Source organism: Camellia sinensis, chromosome 6, assembly GCF_055761805.1.
Source record: "Camellia sinensis isolate YWXY chromosome 6, ASM5576180v1, whole genome shotgun sequence".
Taxonomy (NCBI): domain Eukaryota; kingdom Viridiplantae; phylum Streptophyta; class Magnoliopsida; order Ericales; family Theaceae; genus Camellia; species Camellia sinensis.
Window position 1 is genome coordinate 146,745,864 of NC_138966.1, and position 20,086 is coordinate 146,765,949.

The following is a 20,086-nucleotide window of genomic DNA, read 5'->3' on the forward strand; positions in this document are numbered from 1 at the left end:
TAAAGATATTTGACAAATCTAAAAAGATCATGTAATTATGCAAAAGATAATAAAAAATATATATATATATATATAAAACAATTTTCAATGTAATGTATTAAAGTTTTCATTTTTTTTTATTTGAGAATTGAAATTAAAGGTTTTTCTATATAAAATCCAACTTGTACTATATTTAAGTCTTAAAGATATTCTACAAATCTAAAAAGATCATGTAATTATGCTAAAGGAAAAAAAAAAAAAAAAAAACTTATGTTAAAAAACAATTTTTACCGTAGCACTAATAAAGGCAACGGAACTTATATTTAATGAGAAAATCTAGATAATTAGAGTACATAATCCATTTGGATCAAAATTTGGATTGTTTTTAGTATGTCATGCCTTCAAAATAACACAATAAATACAACTCAAAACATATATAAATAACTGCATAAATCAGAGTAAATTGTCCTTTCATTTCATAGAGTTAATGATACAAAAGAGTTTAGCAAAAACATAAATGCCCTACGGGCTTACACCTTTCCAAGTCTTTGCTTGGTTACACAAAAGTAAACTCAGCTCATTACAATTAAAGCCCTTGGCTATATGGATACAAAACAAAATAAAGAAGCTCTTGCTTCTCCCTTTAGTCTCTCCACGCCATTGCCTTGGCGGAGGCATATCATCTGCACCTGAAAATGGTTTTCCCAAATAGGGTGAGCCAAAGCCCAGTAGGAATAGTCTAACACAGTATATGAGATTTAACGAAGATATAAGTACAATGCGCATATACAATGCCGAAGGTAAAACAATCTCAAGTTTTAAAAAATATTCATAAAATACCAAATTCATGTCTGAACCCCTTTTTCTTCAATTCATATCAACTTCAGTTATTCTTTTCAATTCACGAGTCAAATTTATTATCTTTCAATAACCCAATTGAGACTACAACTCAATGGTTTTCTAATCATACAATTAACACATAAACACTTCAACCTACCATTTTACGGATATTTCGTCCGCGGGATCGGCACCCATATATACACAAGATTTCGAGACTTTCACCTTGGACACTCCAGCCAACTTAATTTCAATGGAGTCATTCCCATCTCCTCCCAAACAATGGAGTACATCCCCTTTCTATTCCCAAACATTATACATATACAATGTATTTAAACATGGTCATATTCAACGACAATTAATAAGAGATTAGTTTCAATTTACCTAATCCTTATGTATTTTCTACAACAATTATAGCTATCATCCACCGATAGCCCAATACAGTTATTTCTCAACAGATATTCAATCTTTATAACAAATAAATCGTCAAACTTCTATAAGTGAGTGATTAAACAAATCCAACAACACCATTCATATATACATCCTCCTAATTTCGCATTTTCCTTACCAATTTCTTTATTTATACAAAATAGTTATTCAAAACATTTTAGGGCAAAGCTACCCATTCTCCAAATATTAACCCAAAGGCCAAAATCAACTATTCTAACATAGGAAGGCCTCACATCCAAACCCCATAATCATTTAGATACACCCACGTAGAAACCCCTCTTTTCATACTTGAAACCCAAACCCTAGGTTTGCTCAAAACATCCCCAAATCTCACCATTGTTACACAACGACAAATAACTATGCTAAAAACCATATGAAAGTGTAGAAAATCCCTACCTCAAAGAGAGAAGACGAGCCAAGCAAGAGTGAAACCCCAAAGGTGCTCAAACCCAACTTTATTCGGATAAAAACGAAGCTCTCAAGATGCTCTACCCTTTTTCCAAAGACACTAGGGTGGAGGGATCAACGGATCTAGGGGAAAATGTAGAGAGAGAGAGAGAGTATTTTCGAGAGAGAGGGTCAAGATTTAGGTTTTTGGAAAGTTTTAGAGAGAGGAGAATGAAAAAGTGAACAAAAACATCATCTTCACGGATTGTTATACACGCAGTCCGCTCGAGCGTAGAAAGTGACGCTCAAGCGTCAGACACAAAGTTTCGCTCGAGTGTGGAAAGTTACGCTCGAGCATGGAATGCATACTTCTAGAAGTTTTGCAAATGAAGGACCCCACTCGAGCACAAGACTGGATGCTCGAGCGTCCACTTGCTCGAGCGTAGAACACACTCTTCCAGTATTTGCAGGTTTGCAAAAATACTGAGAGTTGGCAAATCCCACTCGAGCACGAGAATGGCCGCTAGAGCAAAGGAGCAAAATTTACGAAGCCCACTTGAGTGCAAGAATGCCCGCTTGAGCGAAGGAACAAAAATCTGTGCACACAGGTTTGGAAAAACAAGCAACCAACTTGTTCCAAACACACAACTACAACTCGATAATCAAAATAAAGGGGAAGGCAAGGGAAAAAAGATACAAATAACCATTCAAAACAATACCAACCTGAGTCCGGAGTACAACAAGTGACGGGTCAAAACCGAATCGCTATAGAGTATGCTTGATAAGCTTTTTTTTTATTATTATTATTTATTATGAAAAGATGTATAAAGAAATAGAGAGATATTGTGACCCAAGTAAACTAATAAATCAATAAACAATTTAAAGGCCGGGTTGCCAAATGAGCCGTTTACATTTTAGCAGAAAATCACGACAAGTGAAAAAGTTGTGAATATTCATCATTTCTTTATTTTAGAGAAATGTAATTTTATTATTGGTTTTGCACAATGCAATATAGAATAGGGTAAATTACACTATTAATTCTTATAGTGTTAATTTAATTTTTGTAATTTGATTTTTATATTTTTAATTTTATTACAATGTGATCATTCTGTCACTCATCATTAGAATTTGGAACGAAAAAAGATTATGTGCAAAATTAGAGAGATAAAAGTGAAATTCAATATAGTTTGTTTTTAATTTCACTTTAGTTTCCCTCACTTTGCATGTGATTTTTTTTCCGTTCAAAATGTTAACAACGCAGCGCATAATAGAGAGAGCACATTGTAATAAAATTGAAAAAGAAATTGAATCTATAAGAACCAAAATGAAGTTTCTCTAAAATTATAGTATAGTTTACGGTAATAGAATAAAGGATTATGTTATGATGCATACCCTTAATCCTTAAAGAGTATATACTATATGTAAATTATGATATTTATGGGGTTAATAATTATAATTGAATTTTTTAGGTTGTGTTTGGTTTATGAATTTGGGAAAAAAAAAAGAAGGTAAAATATGAATAAAATATACTTATATTTTACATACATTTCACATACTTTTTCATTTTTCTTTTAAATTTCTATCCAAATCCATGAATCAAATACAACATTAAAGTCTTAATTAAAAAAAATAATCATAACCAAATAGCACATAAGTATAACTAACGCCTTTTGAATTATAATCAAAATAATATTATAACTAATACTATAATGTATATAATAATTAAATCATAACTAATATTTATCATAACTAAATATTATAAATGTCATAACTGAAACCTCGTATGGTACAATTCAAGAGACATTTATTGTGAGACTAAGGGGAAATTCTATTTCCACACACCAAATTTCCTTATTCCACACACTTCATGAATTTTTTAAGTATTACAACTTTATTCTTTGACAAAATTACCATCTCACCCATCACCATCTCACCCATACATCTCACAATTTTTCTCCATACATATCTCACCCACTACCATCTCACCAGCCACTTCATCTCACAAATTACTAGTAAACTCAAGTATTGAACCATAGAGCTTGTTTCGAAATAGATTGAGAAGGGTCTGTCAACATAAATTTCAGAACATAAACCTTACACTTTGGATCATTTACCATGTGTATTATCAAGAAATCAAGACAAAATGACATACCTGAATCCATTGATGAACGGTTAAACGGAAGCGTGATTATCAATGAACTTTATGTTATCGCCTTCTAATCCTTTCCCCTTTGGTGCCTTATGTTTCTCCTTGAGAGGATTTAGAAAGAAAAATGGCAGTGTTCTTATTTTCTCCACTTGGGAAGGAATAGGGACCATAACCTTTTAAAGGTTGTAATTGGTTTTCAAAACTGAAAGGTTGTGGAAGTTCAAAAGGAATGAAAACCAACTTTAACCATTATTGGTTTTAATTTCTATTTATTGGTTTTCAAAACTGAAAGGTTGTGGAAGTTCAAAAGGAATGAAAACCAACTTTAACCAATATGTTTTAATTTCTATTTCTGCCCCTCATAGAAATAGAAATTATACAACTAGTATCTACACATTAGGTCCATAACACATATACCCTTAAGCCTATTAACTAAATTGAATCACTTAAATTGTAGGCTTCTTATAAATGATAACACCACATTTAATTATGTGGTCCCATTGAGACATTATCTAACAGGGTCAAGTTCTTGAGCTAGGCAAATGACGCCGGTATTTCCCCCGAAAACATGTCGTTTGACAAATCCATAGATTTCAAGCCACATATGAAACTTTTTTCTTACATGGGATTATTCAATAGGTGATTCAGATGCTTTCACAACCATGGCTGTGGAAGAACCACAATAACTCTGACAATAACCATTTCAGTAAGTACAAAAGACTTTTTTTTTTACTCGCAAATCATTGCATTTCTAGCAAACCCATTACTGGATCTAATGTCTTTGCAGCCATTCTTCAACTAACAGATTCATCCAAATTCCATAAGATACCCAAATCCCAAAAAAAATTCATCATAAAAACTTGATTATCAATTCCAACAAAGAGCAAGACAATACCTGTTTCCTTGATAACTGTTTCATTGATGTTGCATGCAAAGAAATTCCAGCTATTCCATCTCCCTCAAACATACACAATCAAATCAAATAATCTTCAATTCTAAAGTAAGTAGTAACTTGCTAAAGAAATCCAAAATCCAAAACTAAAGCCCATTTGCAAAACCCAATTCCTAATTATCATACAATCAACAAATACATACATGCATACAAAAATACACAGTTAAACACAGACACACAGAGTTAAACACACACATCTGAATCACTTGAAGAAACAAAGTGTCCAAGTTCTGAAGGGAGGGCTATTTTGAGAATTTGTGTGGGCTAATATGAGGGTGTGCACACATTTTTTTATTTATTAAATGGGTATATTTGGAATGTGGGGTGTGTGGACTGAGATAAATACCTAAGAATCAAATTACTAAGTGTGTGGAGTGATAAAGGATATACACAAAGATAATGTGGTGTGTGGAAATAGAATTTCCCGAGATTAAGGTTTTAACGTATGAAAAGGCAGCACTTGTCCCTATAACCTAGATGAGGACTTCACACTTGGCATTTTATTTTGCAAAAAAGTTAGGGCCCAGAATTTATTATATGTATTAGAGATTAAGGGAGGTTTTGAAAATATGGTTAAAAGTTGACTTTTTAGTTTTTTTAATGTAAAAAATGTGAGAGGTGATGTAACTTAAAATGGGTTAAAAATTAACTTTTAACTTTTATGTTCCCAAATGGCCCCTAAATTGATGAAATGTATGATTCACGACTGCAATAAGTTTAAATTGGACTAGATAGTTTAGATTTCTTATTGGTAAGAGTCATTAAATGGAGGTTTCTTATCGGTAAAAGTCTATAAAAAGCTAGCCTAATTAAATCTTTTCAAAATTTTTTACCGATAAGCGTATTTTGTTTAATGACTCTTACCGATCAAAGATTTCAACTATCTGATCCAATTGAAATTTTAAATAAAGACAAGTTATTCCTAAATTTAAAATATTAATTCTTTAATAAATTCTGAATAAATAATTATAAAATTGTTTAAAAAAAATTATTAATTAATCTTGACAAGTCACGTGACCATACCTCCAATTCCACACTCACCCAACATGAATTCGTGACCCACCAATAACTTCTCGGTGAGTAGTCTATTTATTTCGCCGTGCGGTGGAGGCACATGTAGTTCCAAACTTCCAAGTTGTCCCCTCTTTCGAATGAAAACCGTGAAAACTTTGCAAATCAAATATCCATCTCATCTCACATCACACCACTCAAATTCAAAGCTTCACTCCGACAATTCAACTCCAAATCAACCCTCAAAACCCACTCAGAGCTCCGATTTAAGTAACCATCTGTCTTTTTCTCCCTCTAAATGTATATATATGATGATGTGTGTATATGTATGCATTTTGTGTTTGAAGATCAACACAACATTTATGTGATTGGAACCCTAAAATTCAACCCATTCGAGCTGTTTGATCTACATTTGGTTTAAATTTTCAGAAATTTTGTTCCACTTTTTTTTGGGGGGGTCAATTCAGGGCTTTGGGCATGGGAAATCAATCGTGCATTTCTTTCAGACAGTGCGAAATTGCTTTTTTCTTGGTCTTTATTAGTTTTAGATCTAGTTTGGTTGCCAAGAAAATTTGAATTTTGAATCATATACTTATGAAGCACCCCTGAGAGTATTTTTAAGGAGAAGCAACAGATAGAAAGGTGCTAACAAACAATTTTACTGTCACTGAGGCTTACAAAACCTTTTGGCTTAATTTTGTTGATATTTAATTTTGTGGGAGCAAATCAATTAATTAAAATGCTTTTAATTTTTAATTTTTTGGTATTTTCATGATGCATTACATGGGTAACTCAAATTTGTTTATTTCATCATTCTTTTGGTTGTGCTTTTTGGGACAAAATTCAACAATTCCAAGGCAGTGACAAATTTGATTAAAGAATTTGGAGAAAAATGCATTGCAATGACACTCATTAACCGTTTCTTTATGTTGATTGTTATGTTCAGTAAATGAGATTAAACCTATGTTATACGGACTCTTCAAAATAAATCAAATATCTGTGTTAGAGACCAAACACTCGGACACAGATATGAGATATGTGTCAGATGCACTTCATTGGATACTTCTTATATAATTGTATTTAACACTGTTATTATATATGTACATATTGTTTGTTATATAATTGCTATAAATGTCTTTTTGACACTGTAAGTTACATATAATACCATTTTATTTCACTTACTTGATTAAAAATATAAAAATATTACATTTTTTTGCCAAATCTACGTACCTTGAATTTATGGTTTGATGAGTCCGACCTCTAGATATATACCCACACCCGACACTGATACCTGAGTTCATGTAACATAGGATTAAACTAAGGTAAGCACTGGTCTCAGTGACCTAATTTTAATTGATTTGTATAAATACATGAACTTCAGATTTGTTATATGAATTCAATTACTTACTTTGTACCATGACTAATCCATATTACATTTAAAATTCTATCTCGTTGCTACTGATGATGTTGAGCTATATAAACTGTAACGCCCTCAAAATAAACCCAATAAATATATATCATTGGCATGCAGTATTAAAAGAAAACAATTCATTATCTCGTTCATCAGAGTCTTACTAAATAAAAGCATTACATGTAACATCAAATTCAATGCCCTACGGCTTACGTCTTTCCAAGCCAACACTTGGACACATAAATATGAGTTCTAACTCAAATACAAATAAAGCCCTAGGCTTGAATGTTTACATGTACTATCAAATAAAAACAGTCAACCAAAGATAGTCTTCAAAATCCCAAATCCTTCCAAGCTAAGTCCTTGGAGGTAGCTTATCACCTGGACCTGAAAATGATGTTCCCATATAGGGTGAGCCACAGCCCAGTAGAAATATACTAAACCAAATATAAGCATTAAATAAAGCAATGGCATTCAATAGATGGTTAACCAAGATAATCAATTATATCATTTAACAGTCTCATGACACAAATGTTTTTGACACTTTTTCACTTTCCAATATTATCAATATGGCTCAGAACCTGGCCAAACTTACAACAGTGAACTATATATCATATTCACATTACTTCCAATATCAACAAAACAAATGAGACTCAGGCTCATATCAAAACACTTCATACTTCCCGTTTGATACACATTTTAGTGCTGTATCAACAACATGTAAAAACACTTCAATATCAATAAGCACACATAATAGTGATGCTAATGGAGTCCATCTCCTATCTCCTCCCAAACAAAATCCGGTTTAGAGGTCCATCCCCTATCTTCCCCTAAACTGTGGAGTACATCCCCTATCTCCTCCCACACAATACAATGTATGTAAACACATAACACATACAACACGCAATCAATACACATAATTTCTGTATTAATTCAACAGTCAAAATCAATGACTCAACCAATGTGATTAGTTTCAGTTATCCCTAATCCACATGCAATGTCTACAGCAATCACGACTATCCTCCACCGATAGCCCAAAACAGTTATTTCTAAACAGGAAATAAATGTATTAACAATTCAACAGGCGAGTGATTTAAATTATCCAACTACACCATTTAAACAGTAAATTCCTCAATTTCATGAATTTAACTAAATTCCCCAATTTTCCTTAAATTAATTACACAAATTAATTTATTAAAACAATTAGGGTTTTTCCCAAAATTACCAAAATACCCCCAACATATCAAATACCAAAACTTAGAACAAAACTTATAAGATGGAGTAGGAAATCCCTACCTCGAAGAAAACAACCCAAATAGAGATGATGGAGATGACCACCCAAAATCCAAAGTGCTCCAAATCGCGAAATGTTCAGATTAAAATGGAGCCCTCGACTCACACTACCTTTTTAACAAAGGATCTAGGGTAGCAATACACTCTAAGTAGATCAAACCTAAGAGAGAAGGTGAGTAGGGAGAGAGAAAAGTCGGACCTAGGGTTTGGAATAAAAAAGAAGATGAAAAAAAAACTGATCAAAACCCACTGCTGCTTATATAAACTGGACAGGCTCGCTCGAGCGAAGACATTGTCGCTCGAGCGACAAGACACAAGAAACCCTCGCTCGATCGAAGAAGATCTCGTTCGAGCTAAAAACTCGATGCTTCAGGTCCGCAACCCAAAAGCTCGCTCGAGCTACAGAATTTCGCTCGAGCGAAGAAACACAGCTCTCAGGTCTACACTAGACGCAATCGCTAGCTCGAGCGAAGAAACCATGGCTCGAGCCACTAGACACCAAACTCAAATCTCGCTCGAGCGACCAAACCTTGGCTCGAGCGAAGGTCCAAAAATCTAGACAGCAACACTTGGTTTCCAAATCCAACCAACCTGTAACAAACCTGCCCAACACATCCTATAACTCAAAAACAAGAAATTAAAGGACAACAACAACAATTATATAACAACAAGGTCTACGGAACATAAGTCCGGATACAACAACCGAATGGGAAAGGACCGGGGTCGCTATATAAACAAACTCATGGTTAGGCCAAAGCCAAATGCTTAGTTGTATATTTTACAGTTGTGCTAGATGATTGCATTTTTTTCTACATTTTACGATTTTTTGTCATGGAAATTTTCACTTTTTGGTCAGTTTTGCATGTCTTTGCTGCTTGTTTAGATAAAAAAATAAAATAAAATAAAAAAAATTGTCTGGTGCTTTGCACAAAATTAACTGACTAGTGGTTGACATAGACAACTCTGATATAATTTAATGTTATTTATAGTTATCTTTTCATTAATGTTGTCGTATCCCAGTTATATTTACCTGAAATTAGGAGCCACCCTTCTCTTAATCTTGATTAACAAATTGTTACCTTAATCATATTAGTTAAGAAAAATTACATTATGTACAATAGTTTCATTTTTCATTTCCTTTTTTGGTAAAGAGTTTATCACTGTTAATGTTGTTGTCATTGGATGGGCAGACCCAAATGGACGATGGTGCTAGGAGAATAGAAACTTCTGTAGGAGGGGAACTAAGTTCATGTGAATTTGATAGAAATCAAGAACCATAAGAGGGGATGCTATTTGAGTCGGAAGAAGCTGCAAGAACATTCTATGATGAATATGCCACTCATGTAGGATTTGAAACTCTCGTTTTATCTTCCTGAAAGTCAGAGCGTGAGGGGTCAATTATTTCACATGGACTTGGATGTCAATCAAGTCCTAATAATAAAAGATTAGAGAGAGTAACACTTCAAAAGCGAGAGAGGCGATAAGAATGTTGTACAACAATGATTTTAGGGTGTGTTTGATTGGACGGACTGGATAGGAGGATTAGAATCTACCGGACTTAAATCTTGGGACTGTAAATCCCCCGGATTATTTGGTTGGATTGGATATGTATCCCGTGCTTATTTTCTCATGGGATTAGATGTCTAGAAAAACTATTTTTAGTAAATCCAATGTTTGGTTTGACGGACTGGATAAGGATAAATGTTCAAAAGTCTATTTCACCCATGTAATTTATAATTTATAATTTAACAACACTAAAAATTTTTAATTTATAAGGCCATAATTTTTAATTTATTTTTTTAAATAAATTTAATTTATAATTTATATTTTTTATTTAATATACAATTTTAAATTAACAACACTAAAAAAATAATTTTATTTAATATATAAATTTAATTTTTAACAACACTAAAAAAAATTTAATTTATAAGGCCATAATTTATTATTTTTAATTAAATTAAATTTATAATTTATATTTTTTATTTAATACATAATTTTAAGTTAACAACACTAAAAAATAATTTATAAATGTTCAAAAGACTATTTTACCTCTTTCCAATTGTTTACTAGTATGAGGGTAAAATGGACATTTCACACATTAGTCCCATGAGATACCAATCCCATGGAAATAATCTCACCCCCTTAGGATTGTTTAGTCCCACATATGAGGGCTTTGAAGTCCGGCCCGACTCCATGTCCAGCGGACTAAAAATTCAATCAAATGATGGATATCCCCCTCCTTCGAATAAGCAATCTGAACAGTGAATAATCCCCTCTAATCCCCTCAATCAAAGACACCTTAGTGGAAAAAGAGAAACCTAGAAGGTGGGTTGTCAAAATATTTGTGAGGGACCACGACCATCCTTTGGTTGTTTCATTGCCAAATAGACACCTTTTGTAACTAAATTGAAATGTTTGCCCTCACATAAAGTTTTTAATATTTAGTTCAATGGTAAAATTTTATCCTAACAATTTTGAGGTTATGGGTTCAAGTCTGGGGGCAATCATTTTATGCACTATGCCAAAGGTTAAGTATGTACCCAATCTTTTTCCTCCCAAACACACATTTATGTGTAGTACTTGGACATTATTTTTTTATTCTTTTGATTATTGTTTGTTTCAAGGTAAAATTTTCAGTGATTAATTGTTGTGTGTAGAGTTTAGCTTTATCCTTTCCTTTTCCTTTTTTTTTTTTTTTTCATTTTTCATTTTTTTTCCTTTTAAATTTAAGATAAATTGATATGCTATCCTCTTATTTAGTTTGTTTTCTGTCCAATTCTTGTCCATGTCATGATGTTAAGGATTCATCTGGTTTTTGGTCCACAAGTGATAGGGTTTGATGCACCAAATATGCATCTTTTCTACATATTTAACCAGAACTTTGACTTCTACAAAAACAGGAAAGAAATACTTCAATTGAAAGGAAGGAATGTTCGATGGAAGATCACATAATCAACCTAAAATGGAAAGTAAAAAAAGATTGTAGAGATTTAGAACCCATGCAAACTACTATACAAAGTTCATGTTATATATTTGTTGCTCTCTTATTGGATCTGGCCTCTATTTTTGTAGGAATTGTCCTTTTTCTTAAAACAATTGAGGACCTAAAGATAAATCAGTGATTTCAAGGGGAAGACCAACATAAGTCACAACCTTAAGAATTATATGTGTTGTGTCGTAATGGGCTGATTTTCTAGCCCAATTTATTTTTCCTTAACTTGAGAACAATTCAGATGTTTAGTCTTAAGTTCTCTCTGATGGGATTGGAAATTTTGCCCCAAATGTCTAGAAATCACTTACAAGCACAAAACAACCCACGCACACAAAAGAAAACACAAAATTTAACGTTGTTCGGGCAAACGCCTACATCCATGGGAGAGTAATCAAATTTCACTGTATATGGAGAGATTACAAAGAGATTACAACAAAAGAGGAGGAACACTCATCCTCACACAACTCACACACAACTCCCTCTCTCACACAAGGGGAGCACCTTCTCCCACACTGAGGGCCAATCTCTCTTCACTCTCTCATTTTGCTCTCTTGCTTCCTCACATTTTGTTGCATTCCAACTCTCCCCATTTATACACAAATGGGAGAGTGCAAAGTCAATCTTATCTACCGGCAACCTGTCGAAGAGCCACCAGCAACATTGATAGCAGCCACCAACACAATCACCCTATAATAAGATAGCTCAGCTAAAAATCTCCAGCCCAAATCTGTAGCCTTCATTCTTGACTTCTAAGGCTTCCTTCACATGGTCACAACTTGTCACATGGAGTAGAAACCCAACACTCCCAAGTCTCAACATACTAAGTTGTTAAAATGAAAATAAATGTACTAACCATTTTTTTCTTAAGAAATCAGGTTTTGCTCGATCATTGGATTGCCCGGAGACAACCATATCCATTTGATTGAACTTGACAACTCATTGGAGGAGGGTGCAAAAAGACATGGTTAATGGTACAAAAGCCAACTGTTTAGGTACAATGTCATCATCTTTATTTTTTTTAAAGAGAAAATAATTTTTTAATTTTTAAAATATATTTAATATTTTTTTTTCAAATTAATTTTTATTTAATATATTTTTTTTCAAATTAATTTTTATTTAACATTTATTTTTTTCAAATTAATTTTTATTTTTCTAGAAAAATGTAAAAAAAAAAAATCTTGCTTTTTTGGGTTCGTTTTTTAGTTATGTAAAATTCAAACCGGAAGAGACTGAACCAAACCAGTTTAATTACTTTTTCAATCCTGGCCGTCGATACATATTACCGGGAGCTAATCTTCACCGTCCATGCATTAGTCATCACATCGCATTGCTCCCTCTCTCTTTCATGCCTCTCTTTTGCTACTTGATAGAAAAACCCATAATTTTTTAACCATAATTTCTTGAAAAATCACCTTGTTTGGTATTGATTGATTTTATGAAAATTGTGCTTTTTATTTTTCATATTTTTTGTTTTTAATAAATGTTTTTAATATTTTAAACAAATTTTTTATAGCACCTAATATAAATATACTTAAAAAATATAATATTGTGAAACAAATCTTTGAAAAATCCACTAAATACCAAATATATATATATATATATAAATTCAATATATTTTCATGTATTTATTAATTTTTTAAAATATTTTATCACAAATATTTATTTATTTTATTTTTTAGGTAGGCATATTTAAAAAGTAAAAAAATTACTTAAAATATTAAAAAAATTCACTAAAAATAAAAATAAAAATAAAAATAAAAATAAAAATAAAAAGACAAACAAAAATAAAATCAATTTTCAGACAATAAATTTTTTTAGAAAAGCTTTAATTATTTGAAACCCTTAGCCCAAAATTTTTCTTCAATTTTATCCAGATTTGTCCACTTGTCCACGTGAGCATATATTAAGCAAAAATCAGTGCATCATTGTTTTTAGATGTTTTTTATTATTATTTTAGATAGGATTGTTTCTAGATGTTGTTCATGTTTTGTTTTGATACAACTGTTGATATTTGTTTTGTTTTTTTTTTTTTTGGTAAGGTTGTATTGTAGCAATAGTTTTCATTGTCTATTGAAAAAAACAACCAAACCAAATCAATTAGTTAGCAGGGAATAATGAAAACCGAAACCTTCCATCAGGTGGGAATGAAGTAGCGCTTGGACTGAACTGATTTTGCCCCTAAATTCTCTTTTAATATTTAATTTGTTGTTTTTGGTTAATTATTTTTGTTTAGAATGGGACTTTTCTTCTTTTTTTTCTTTTTCTTTTTTTCATTTCAAGCCGAAGCACATGTGGCTCATAATTATAAAAATGCCATTGCCACGTGATTCTGGGTGGACTTTATTTATGAAAATTCTGTTTTACAAATTATTTTCCTTTTAAAATTAGCTTGTTCACAAATTAGATAATAATTAAAAAAAAAAGTGGCAGATAAGTTTTCTTTAGCAGTTGTAGTTTACCATGTACAGAAGTAGATGAACAACAATCTTTAATTAGAAGAGGAAAAGAAAATAAATAATTCTTAATCTAATTGAAGACGTTAGATTTGGAATCATCTCTTGGAGACAAGTTCAGAATAATTATGTATTCCTGTTGTCTTCCTAGATAACAGAAATATATAATTTTAGTTGAAATTATCAACCTAATTTGAAGACAGTGGTGGGAACACACAGATGATTGCATATAGTGAGGGGTGGTATGGATTTTTGGTGAGACTATAGTTATTGCTGTTGGGAATTGCTTGGACTAGTTTGCGAGGGTTCTAACTCTGTCTAATGATCCAAACCCTTGGTACAACATTGACTAGGTATGCAATTGGAAGCAAGTTTCCTTAACCTATATCGGTGGTTAATTCACACAGAGATTGTCCATTAATAGTCATAACTTTTATAGGCTATTGTGTTGAAATGTCTTCAAACTTGAGGAAGACAAAAAAAGAAAAAAAAATTAGGTTGTTGTTTGGCGTTTTGCTTGTTTAACTATAGAAGTTTGCAGGCTTTTTTTTTTATTGATTTGTTGTCTGTCAATTGTTTGAGAAAACTTTATTTCTTACTATGATTCAGTTTTGCATTGTGCTTCAGATCAATACTTGTCTAGCCTGCACTGTACTAGAATAAATTGTGGTTATGGCTTGCCAGTTTCTGACCTTCCAAGGTTGTATAGCTCAATTTTGGTATCCTCTCCCCACCTGCCTTCTCAAAAGACAAAAGACATACAAAGACAACTGCAAATGAGGCTATGAGACTCCTTGATAATTTTCTTAATCTTTAAAGAAGATGTTTTATTACGCACCTTTTCATGAACTTTGTTGAAGGTAGGAATTTGGTGGTTGTTAGGCCATTGTAGTCAGCTATATAACACCCTTGTCTTCATTTGTAAGAGAAAATGATTAAACAAGCAGTTAGTAGTCTTTTCTTCTTTTTCTGTCCTTCTTGCTTAACCAAACAGATAAAGGGTGAGGCGATTTTTCCTATCCCTTTCTTTCTTTTCTTTCCTCTGTACACAATCCTTTCTCTCAGTTTTCTTCTAAAAGAATTAGTGGAAGGCCAAAATGAACATCAGCTGGGCCTATGATAAAGAAATAGTTGCCAAGGATTTATGAGAGGATATGCCTTTAGATGGAGTTGATTGAAGGCTAAAGATGAAATCTACCTTAAGGGGTTTCAATGCTAGCTTTGTTGAGTTGAGTTGAGTTGAGTTTTCTTATTGAATTATTATATACAATTCAACTTTTGTGCTTCTTGTTCTATTTTGAGTGTTGTCAGTGAGCAGAAGATATTGGTGAATTTAGTGCAAGGTTCAAGTTAGGTACTTGTATTTTAAGTTCTTGTTCAACAAAGCTAATAGATGCTCTATATGTGGTTTTTAACGTTGTCGGATTTACCTTTCACCAATATATTTAGTCTTACCTTTATCTTATTTGATTAGTTCTTATTATTTTTAAAGAAATATGTTTAACTATATTTTTTATTATATCTTTATATCTTTGTTTTTATTATTCTATATTTTAACACAACTCTCGATTGATAATACATGATTGATGTGTAAGTTTATATTTTTTAGGGGTTAAGTTTAGATTATATCTATGAGATTTGTAACACATTTCATCACCTCTCATTTATAAAGGTTCTCTCTGGAACTTTGGTTTACTATTTTATGCTTATTTTTCGTTCTGGAGATATTCTTAAAATTTCTAAGATATCCTTTAGAATGTTCTTGAAATTATGCAATGAAGAAATGCTTTCTGCTTGATTTATCTTTTTTTCCTTTCTTCATCAGCTTGCCAAGAAAGGACAAAAGTTTATAGACCTTCCCTATATTGTCAAAGGAATGGACGTTTCATTTAATGGAATATTGAGTTACCTTGAAGCCACTACTGAGGAAAAGTTAAAAAATAATGAATGCACCCCTGCAGATTTATGCTATTCTCTTTAGGTAATCATTTGGAATGCTTCCAATTTTTAGTAATACATATTTTGTGGTGACAAAAAGTTTAGATGGTAATTTGGTATAGCTGTTTTTGGTAAATTGCAAGTTTTAGTTGAATATTTAGTTTACATGATCTAATTGTGGGCTCAATTTCTGTATACAATTTAAATTGTTTTAGGAAACTGTGTTTCCATTGCTCATGGAGATTACAGAACGAGCAATGGCACATTGTGAGAAGAAAGATGTTCTTGTAACGCCCCGAAATAATCCAACATAAATATAATACATCAACCCACAATCATTAAATAATAACCCTGATACACAAGAGATACGAGAAGGTCGTAATCACCATATTCTATTACAAAACTTCAAATGTTTGTACAAAAGTAGTCTCACATGCGAATACACATTCATTGAAAGCTAGTACATGAATCTATAGCATGCGAAATCATTAGACCAAAATGAATAAGGGCCCTCAAGGGCTTACAAATTCCAAGGCATGAGTTTGGTTACACCAAAATGATCCATCGAACCCATACATATTAGCCCTTGACTTTACAAAAATTTACAACAAAATAAAAGAGCAATATACTCTTCACCAAAACATATCCACGCCCTTAGTTAGGCGGGATCACCACATCTTTACTTGCACCAAATCCCATAGGGGTGAGCATAAAGCTCAGTAGAGAACCCTTAACAAAGTATATACATTTATGCAAGATTTCCATCATTTAATGCAAATGCAAATGCCATGCTTTTCTTGAAAATCACCATGTTTTCAATAAAATTTTGCAATCCCATCAATTTCAAACTTCCAATTTTTATCACAAGGGGCGGTAAATATGACTCAGGTAATCCCTAGGTTGGTGTCCGCAAGGAGGCTCAACAAGCACTACCAATAACCCCACTTTACCGGTTGCTAACCGGAAGGAAATTGGTACCTCCTCCACGCGTGTTTTCGGTTTTTCACCTCGGACACTCAGGCCAACTTATCAATTTCATCAACACCTCCTAACCGTACTTACCAACGTATTTACCCCATAAACATTTCCATTAGTTCTCATTTCAATATATATTTAACCCTTTCACAATGTGAATGTTTCCAATCTCAATTCCAAGATGCGAATTATCTATTGAATGAGTATGCAATTCAACCATTTTTCCATGCCTCATAGTATTTCTCTAATTTCAAGTTATTCCAACAGCATTGCCAAACAATTACATTCCTCATTTTCCCCTTCTCAATGTTATTTTGTTAAATGGTCAAAAATTGCTATCATGGATCTTTATACAACAATGAAACTACAATTCACACACTTTCACAATCTAAATATTCCAAAGCTGTAGCAAATGCTTGAACACCAATTTCCTTTCACCACAATACTCATATATCATGGAACTCAACATTGTGCAATTTGTAATCACATATATATATATATATATGTATTTAACCAATGAAAAATTAAGTGAGGTTTCCAACCTTTACACATCAAGAATTATCATGTAACAACAAAATTAAGAAATTCTCGCTCACCCTTTTATTTATTTCAAGAAAAATCCCTTGATTTACCCACCATTCCCAAAACCCCTAATTTCTAGGTTTTTCACAAAAACCCTAACATTGTTCATCTCTTTTATAAAATCTCATCATATACCTCAATCTCAACCCATGTTGTCCAAAATTTCAAGAAAAGTCTTTAAAAGAACATAAGATAGAGTTTGTTCTACAAAATCATCAATTTCTTGAGCCACCAAACCCATTTTCGAAATAACAAGAGGAGCTCACAAAATCAACTAAAAACTTACATAAACATATATATAACTCAAAGGAAAACCCTACCTCAATGTTTGGTGAAGAAAAAGGAGATGAAACCCTAGTTTTGATGGTGTTGAAAGAAGATCTCCACCGTACACAATGTGGTTCTCAAGAGGCTCTACAATGATGATGAAGAGACTATGGACCAATCTTCAATGGATGGTGAAAGATCAACGGTTTAATCTTGTTTTTGAGGTACAGATATAGAGAGAATGGAGAGAGATATATTTTAGAGAGAGAGAGAGAGATGTAATGAAAATGATATACAAACAGCCCCAAAAGAAGAGAAAAACAGAGCCTCGGATCTGGGATTTTCCCACACGTTCAGAGCCCACTCCTGCATGTGCGGCGAGTGCCTCCCGCACGCGCGGCCATCACTCCCGCACGTGCGGCACCGCCCCGCACCTTCTTCACGCACGTGCATTTATGTAGCGATCCCGGTCTTTCCCTACCATTTACTATATTTCGGACTTGAGTTTCGTGGTTGTATGTTGTTATCTATATCTTGTTTCCATCCTTTAGTTCCTTGTATTTGAGTTTTGGAACGTGTTGAATGAGTTTGGAATAGGTTGGTTATGAGTAGAAACAAATGGTTGTTGCCCAAAATTTTGCTTCTTTGCTCGAGCGAGGCTTCTTGCGCTCGAGCGAGCCCTGTGTGGTGTGTCTCTTCGCTCGAGCGAGCACTCTTGCGCTCGAGCGTGCATTTGCGTCTTTGTAAAACCTGAAGGTTGGTATTCTTCGCTCGAGTGACACTTCTTGAGCTCGAGTGAGCGAGCCCTATGTTTTGTCTTCCTTTGCTTGAGTGAGCACTCTTGCGCTCGAACGTGCGTCTGCGTGGTAGCAGACCTGAAGCCTTGTATTGTGCGCTCGAGCGACACTTTTTGTAACGCCCCCAAAACAATACAATAAAGACAACTCATATGTGGAATAAATATGAGAAACAACATACTTTCATACATCAGAGTTTACTGCTTAACAAACAATTAAATGCCATGTAGGCTTACATCTTTCCAAGTCATTACTTGGTTATACAAATAGAGTCTCGCTCATTACATCTTAAGCCCGTGGCTTTACAAATACCAACAAATACACAACAATTCATAATTTAGAAGCTTTTGCTTCCTGAAAATCCATCCACGCTATTGCCTTGAAGGAAACATTTCACCTGTACCTGAAAAATGGTATTTCCTTATAGGGTGAGCCAAAAGCCCAGTAGAAGTAATCTAACACAATTTATGAAGTTTAGCAAAGGTATAAATACCACGTATATAAACAATACCAATATGGAAGCATCCATAAGGCCTACATATCCTTATGCCACTAAAGTCAATCTTATTCCATTGTTTCTTCAACTCATATCCAGTTCATATGTGCTACTCAATTCATGAGTTAAATTCATTATCTTTTAATCAATCAAAATGAGACTATAACTCAATGGTTCTTCAATTATGCAAAACACACACATAAACACTTCAAACTTGTCATTTTACGGATATTTTGTCCGAAAGAACCGGCACCCATTTATAATAGATTTCGGGTCTTTCACCCAGGACGCTCAGGCCAGCTTGCTTTAAATGGAGTCCATCCCCTTTCTCCTCCTCAAACAAATATACACATGCAATGTATTTATAAATACAATCATATATGGAGTACATCCCCTTTCTCCTCCCAACAAGCATACATATACAATGTATTTATAACATGATCATATTATGGAGTACATCCCCTTTCTCCTCCCAATAAACATACATATACAATGTATTTACAACATAGCCATATTCAATGACACCAACCGTAGATTAGCATTAAATCGCCTAATTCTCATACAATTTATACAACAATCATAGCTATCCTCTACTGATAGTCCAATACAATTATTTCCAAGATATATTCAATATCGGGTTTAATAATTTAATTCAAAACTTCTATAGGTGAGATAATATATATCCAATATCACCATTTATATCAATAATCATCCAATTTAACATATTCAATGCTAATTCTAATTATTTATACAAAATAATCATTTTATCAAATTAGGGCAAAAATCTCCCTTTTTCCAATGTTAACCCAAATACCGAAAATCAACTATTTTGGTACAGCAAGAGTTTATATTCAACCCCAAACATCATTTATCTCATATACATCAAAAACCCCTCTTTTCATTTCACACCCAAATCTTAGATTTGTCCAAACCACAACCAAATCTTATCATCTATACACAATAGCAAATAACTAAGCTAAAAACCATACTAGAGTATAGAAAATCCCTACCTTAAGTGTAGAAGACGAACAAGCAAGATCGAAACTCCAAAGATGACGAAATCAACTCTTACTTGGATCAACACGAAGCTCTGGAAGCCCTCTACTTTATTCTCAAA

At 33.0% G+C, this 20,086-nt stretch overlaps 1 long non-coding RNA gene and 1 pseudogene across 2 annotated transcripts in view; one reads left to right on the top strand and one right to left on the bottom strand.

Moving 5' to 3' along the window:
- LOC145792953 (uncharacterized) overlaps nt 1–20,086 on the bottom strand; it is a 288,938-nt gene that overhangs the window by 147,740 nt on the left and 121,112 nt on the right. The gene's annotated exons all lie outside the window — the stretch shown is intronic.
- Nucleotides 1–20,086, top strand: part of LOC114258961 (uncharacterized) — a 76,536-nt pseudogene that overhangs the window by 28,338 nt on the left and 28,112 nt on the right. The window contains exons 2-3 of the transcript XR_014333276.1: nt 15,740–15,895; nt 16,068–16,133. The product of XR_014333276.1 is annotated as an uncharacterized LOC114258961 (transcript). The remainder of the gene's footprint in view (nt 1–15,739; nt 15,896–16,067; nt 16,134–20,086) is intronic.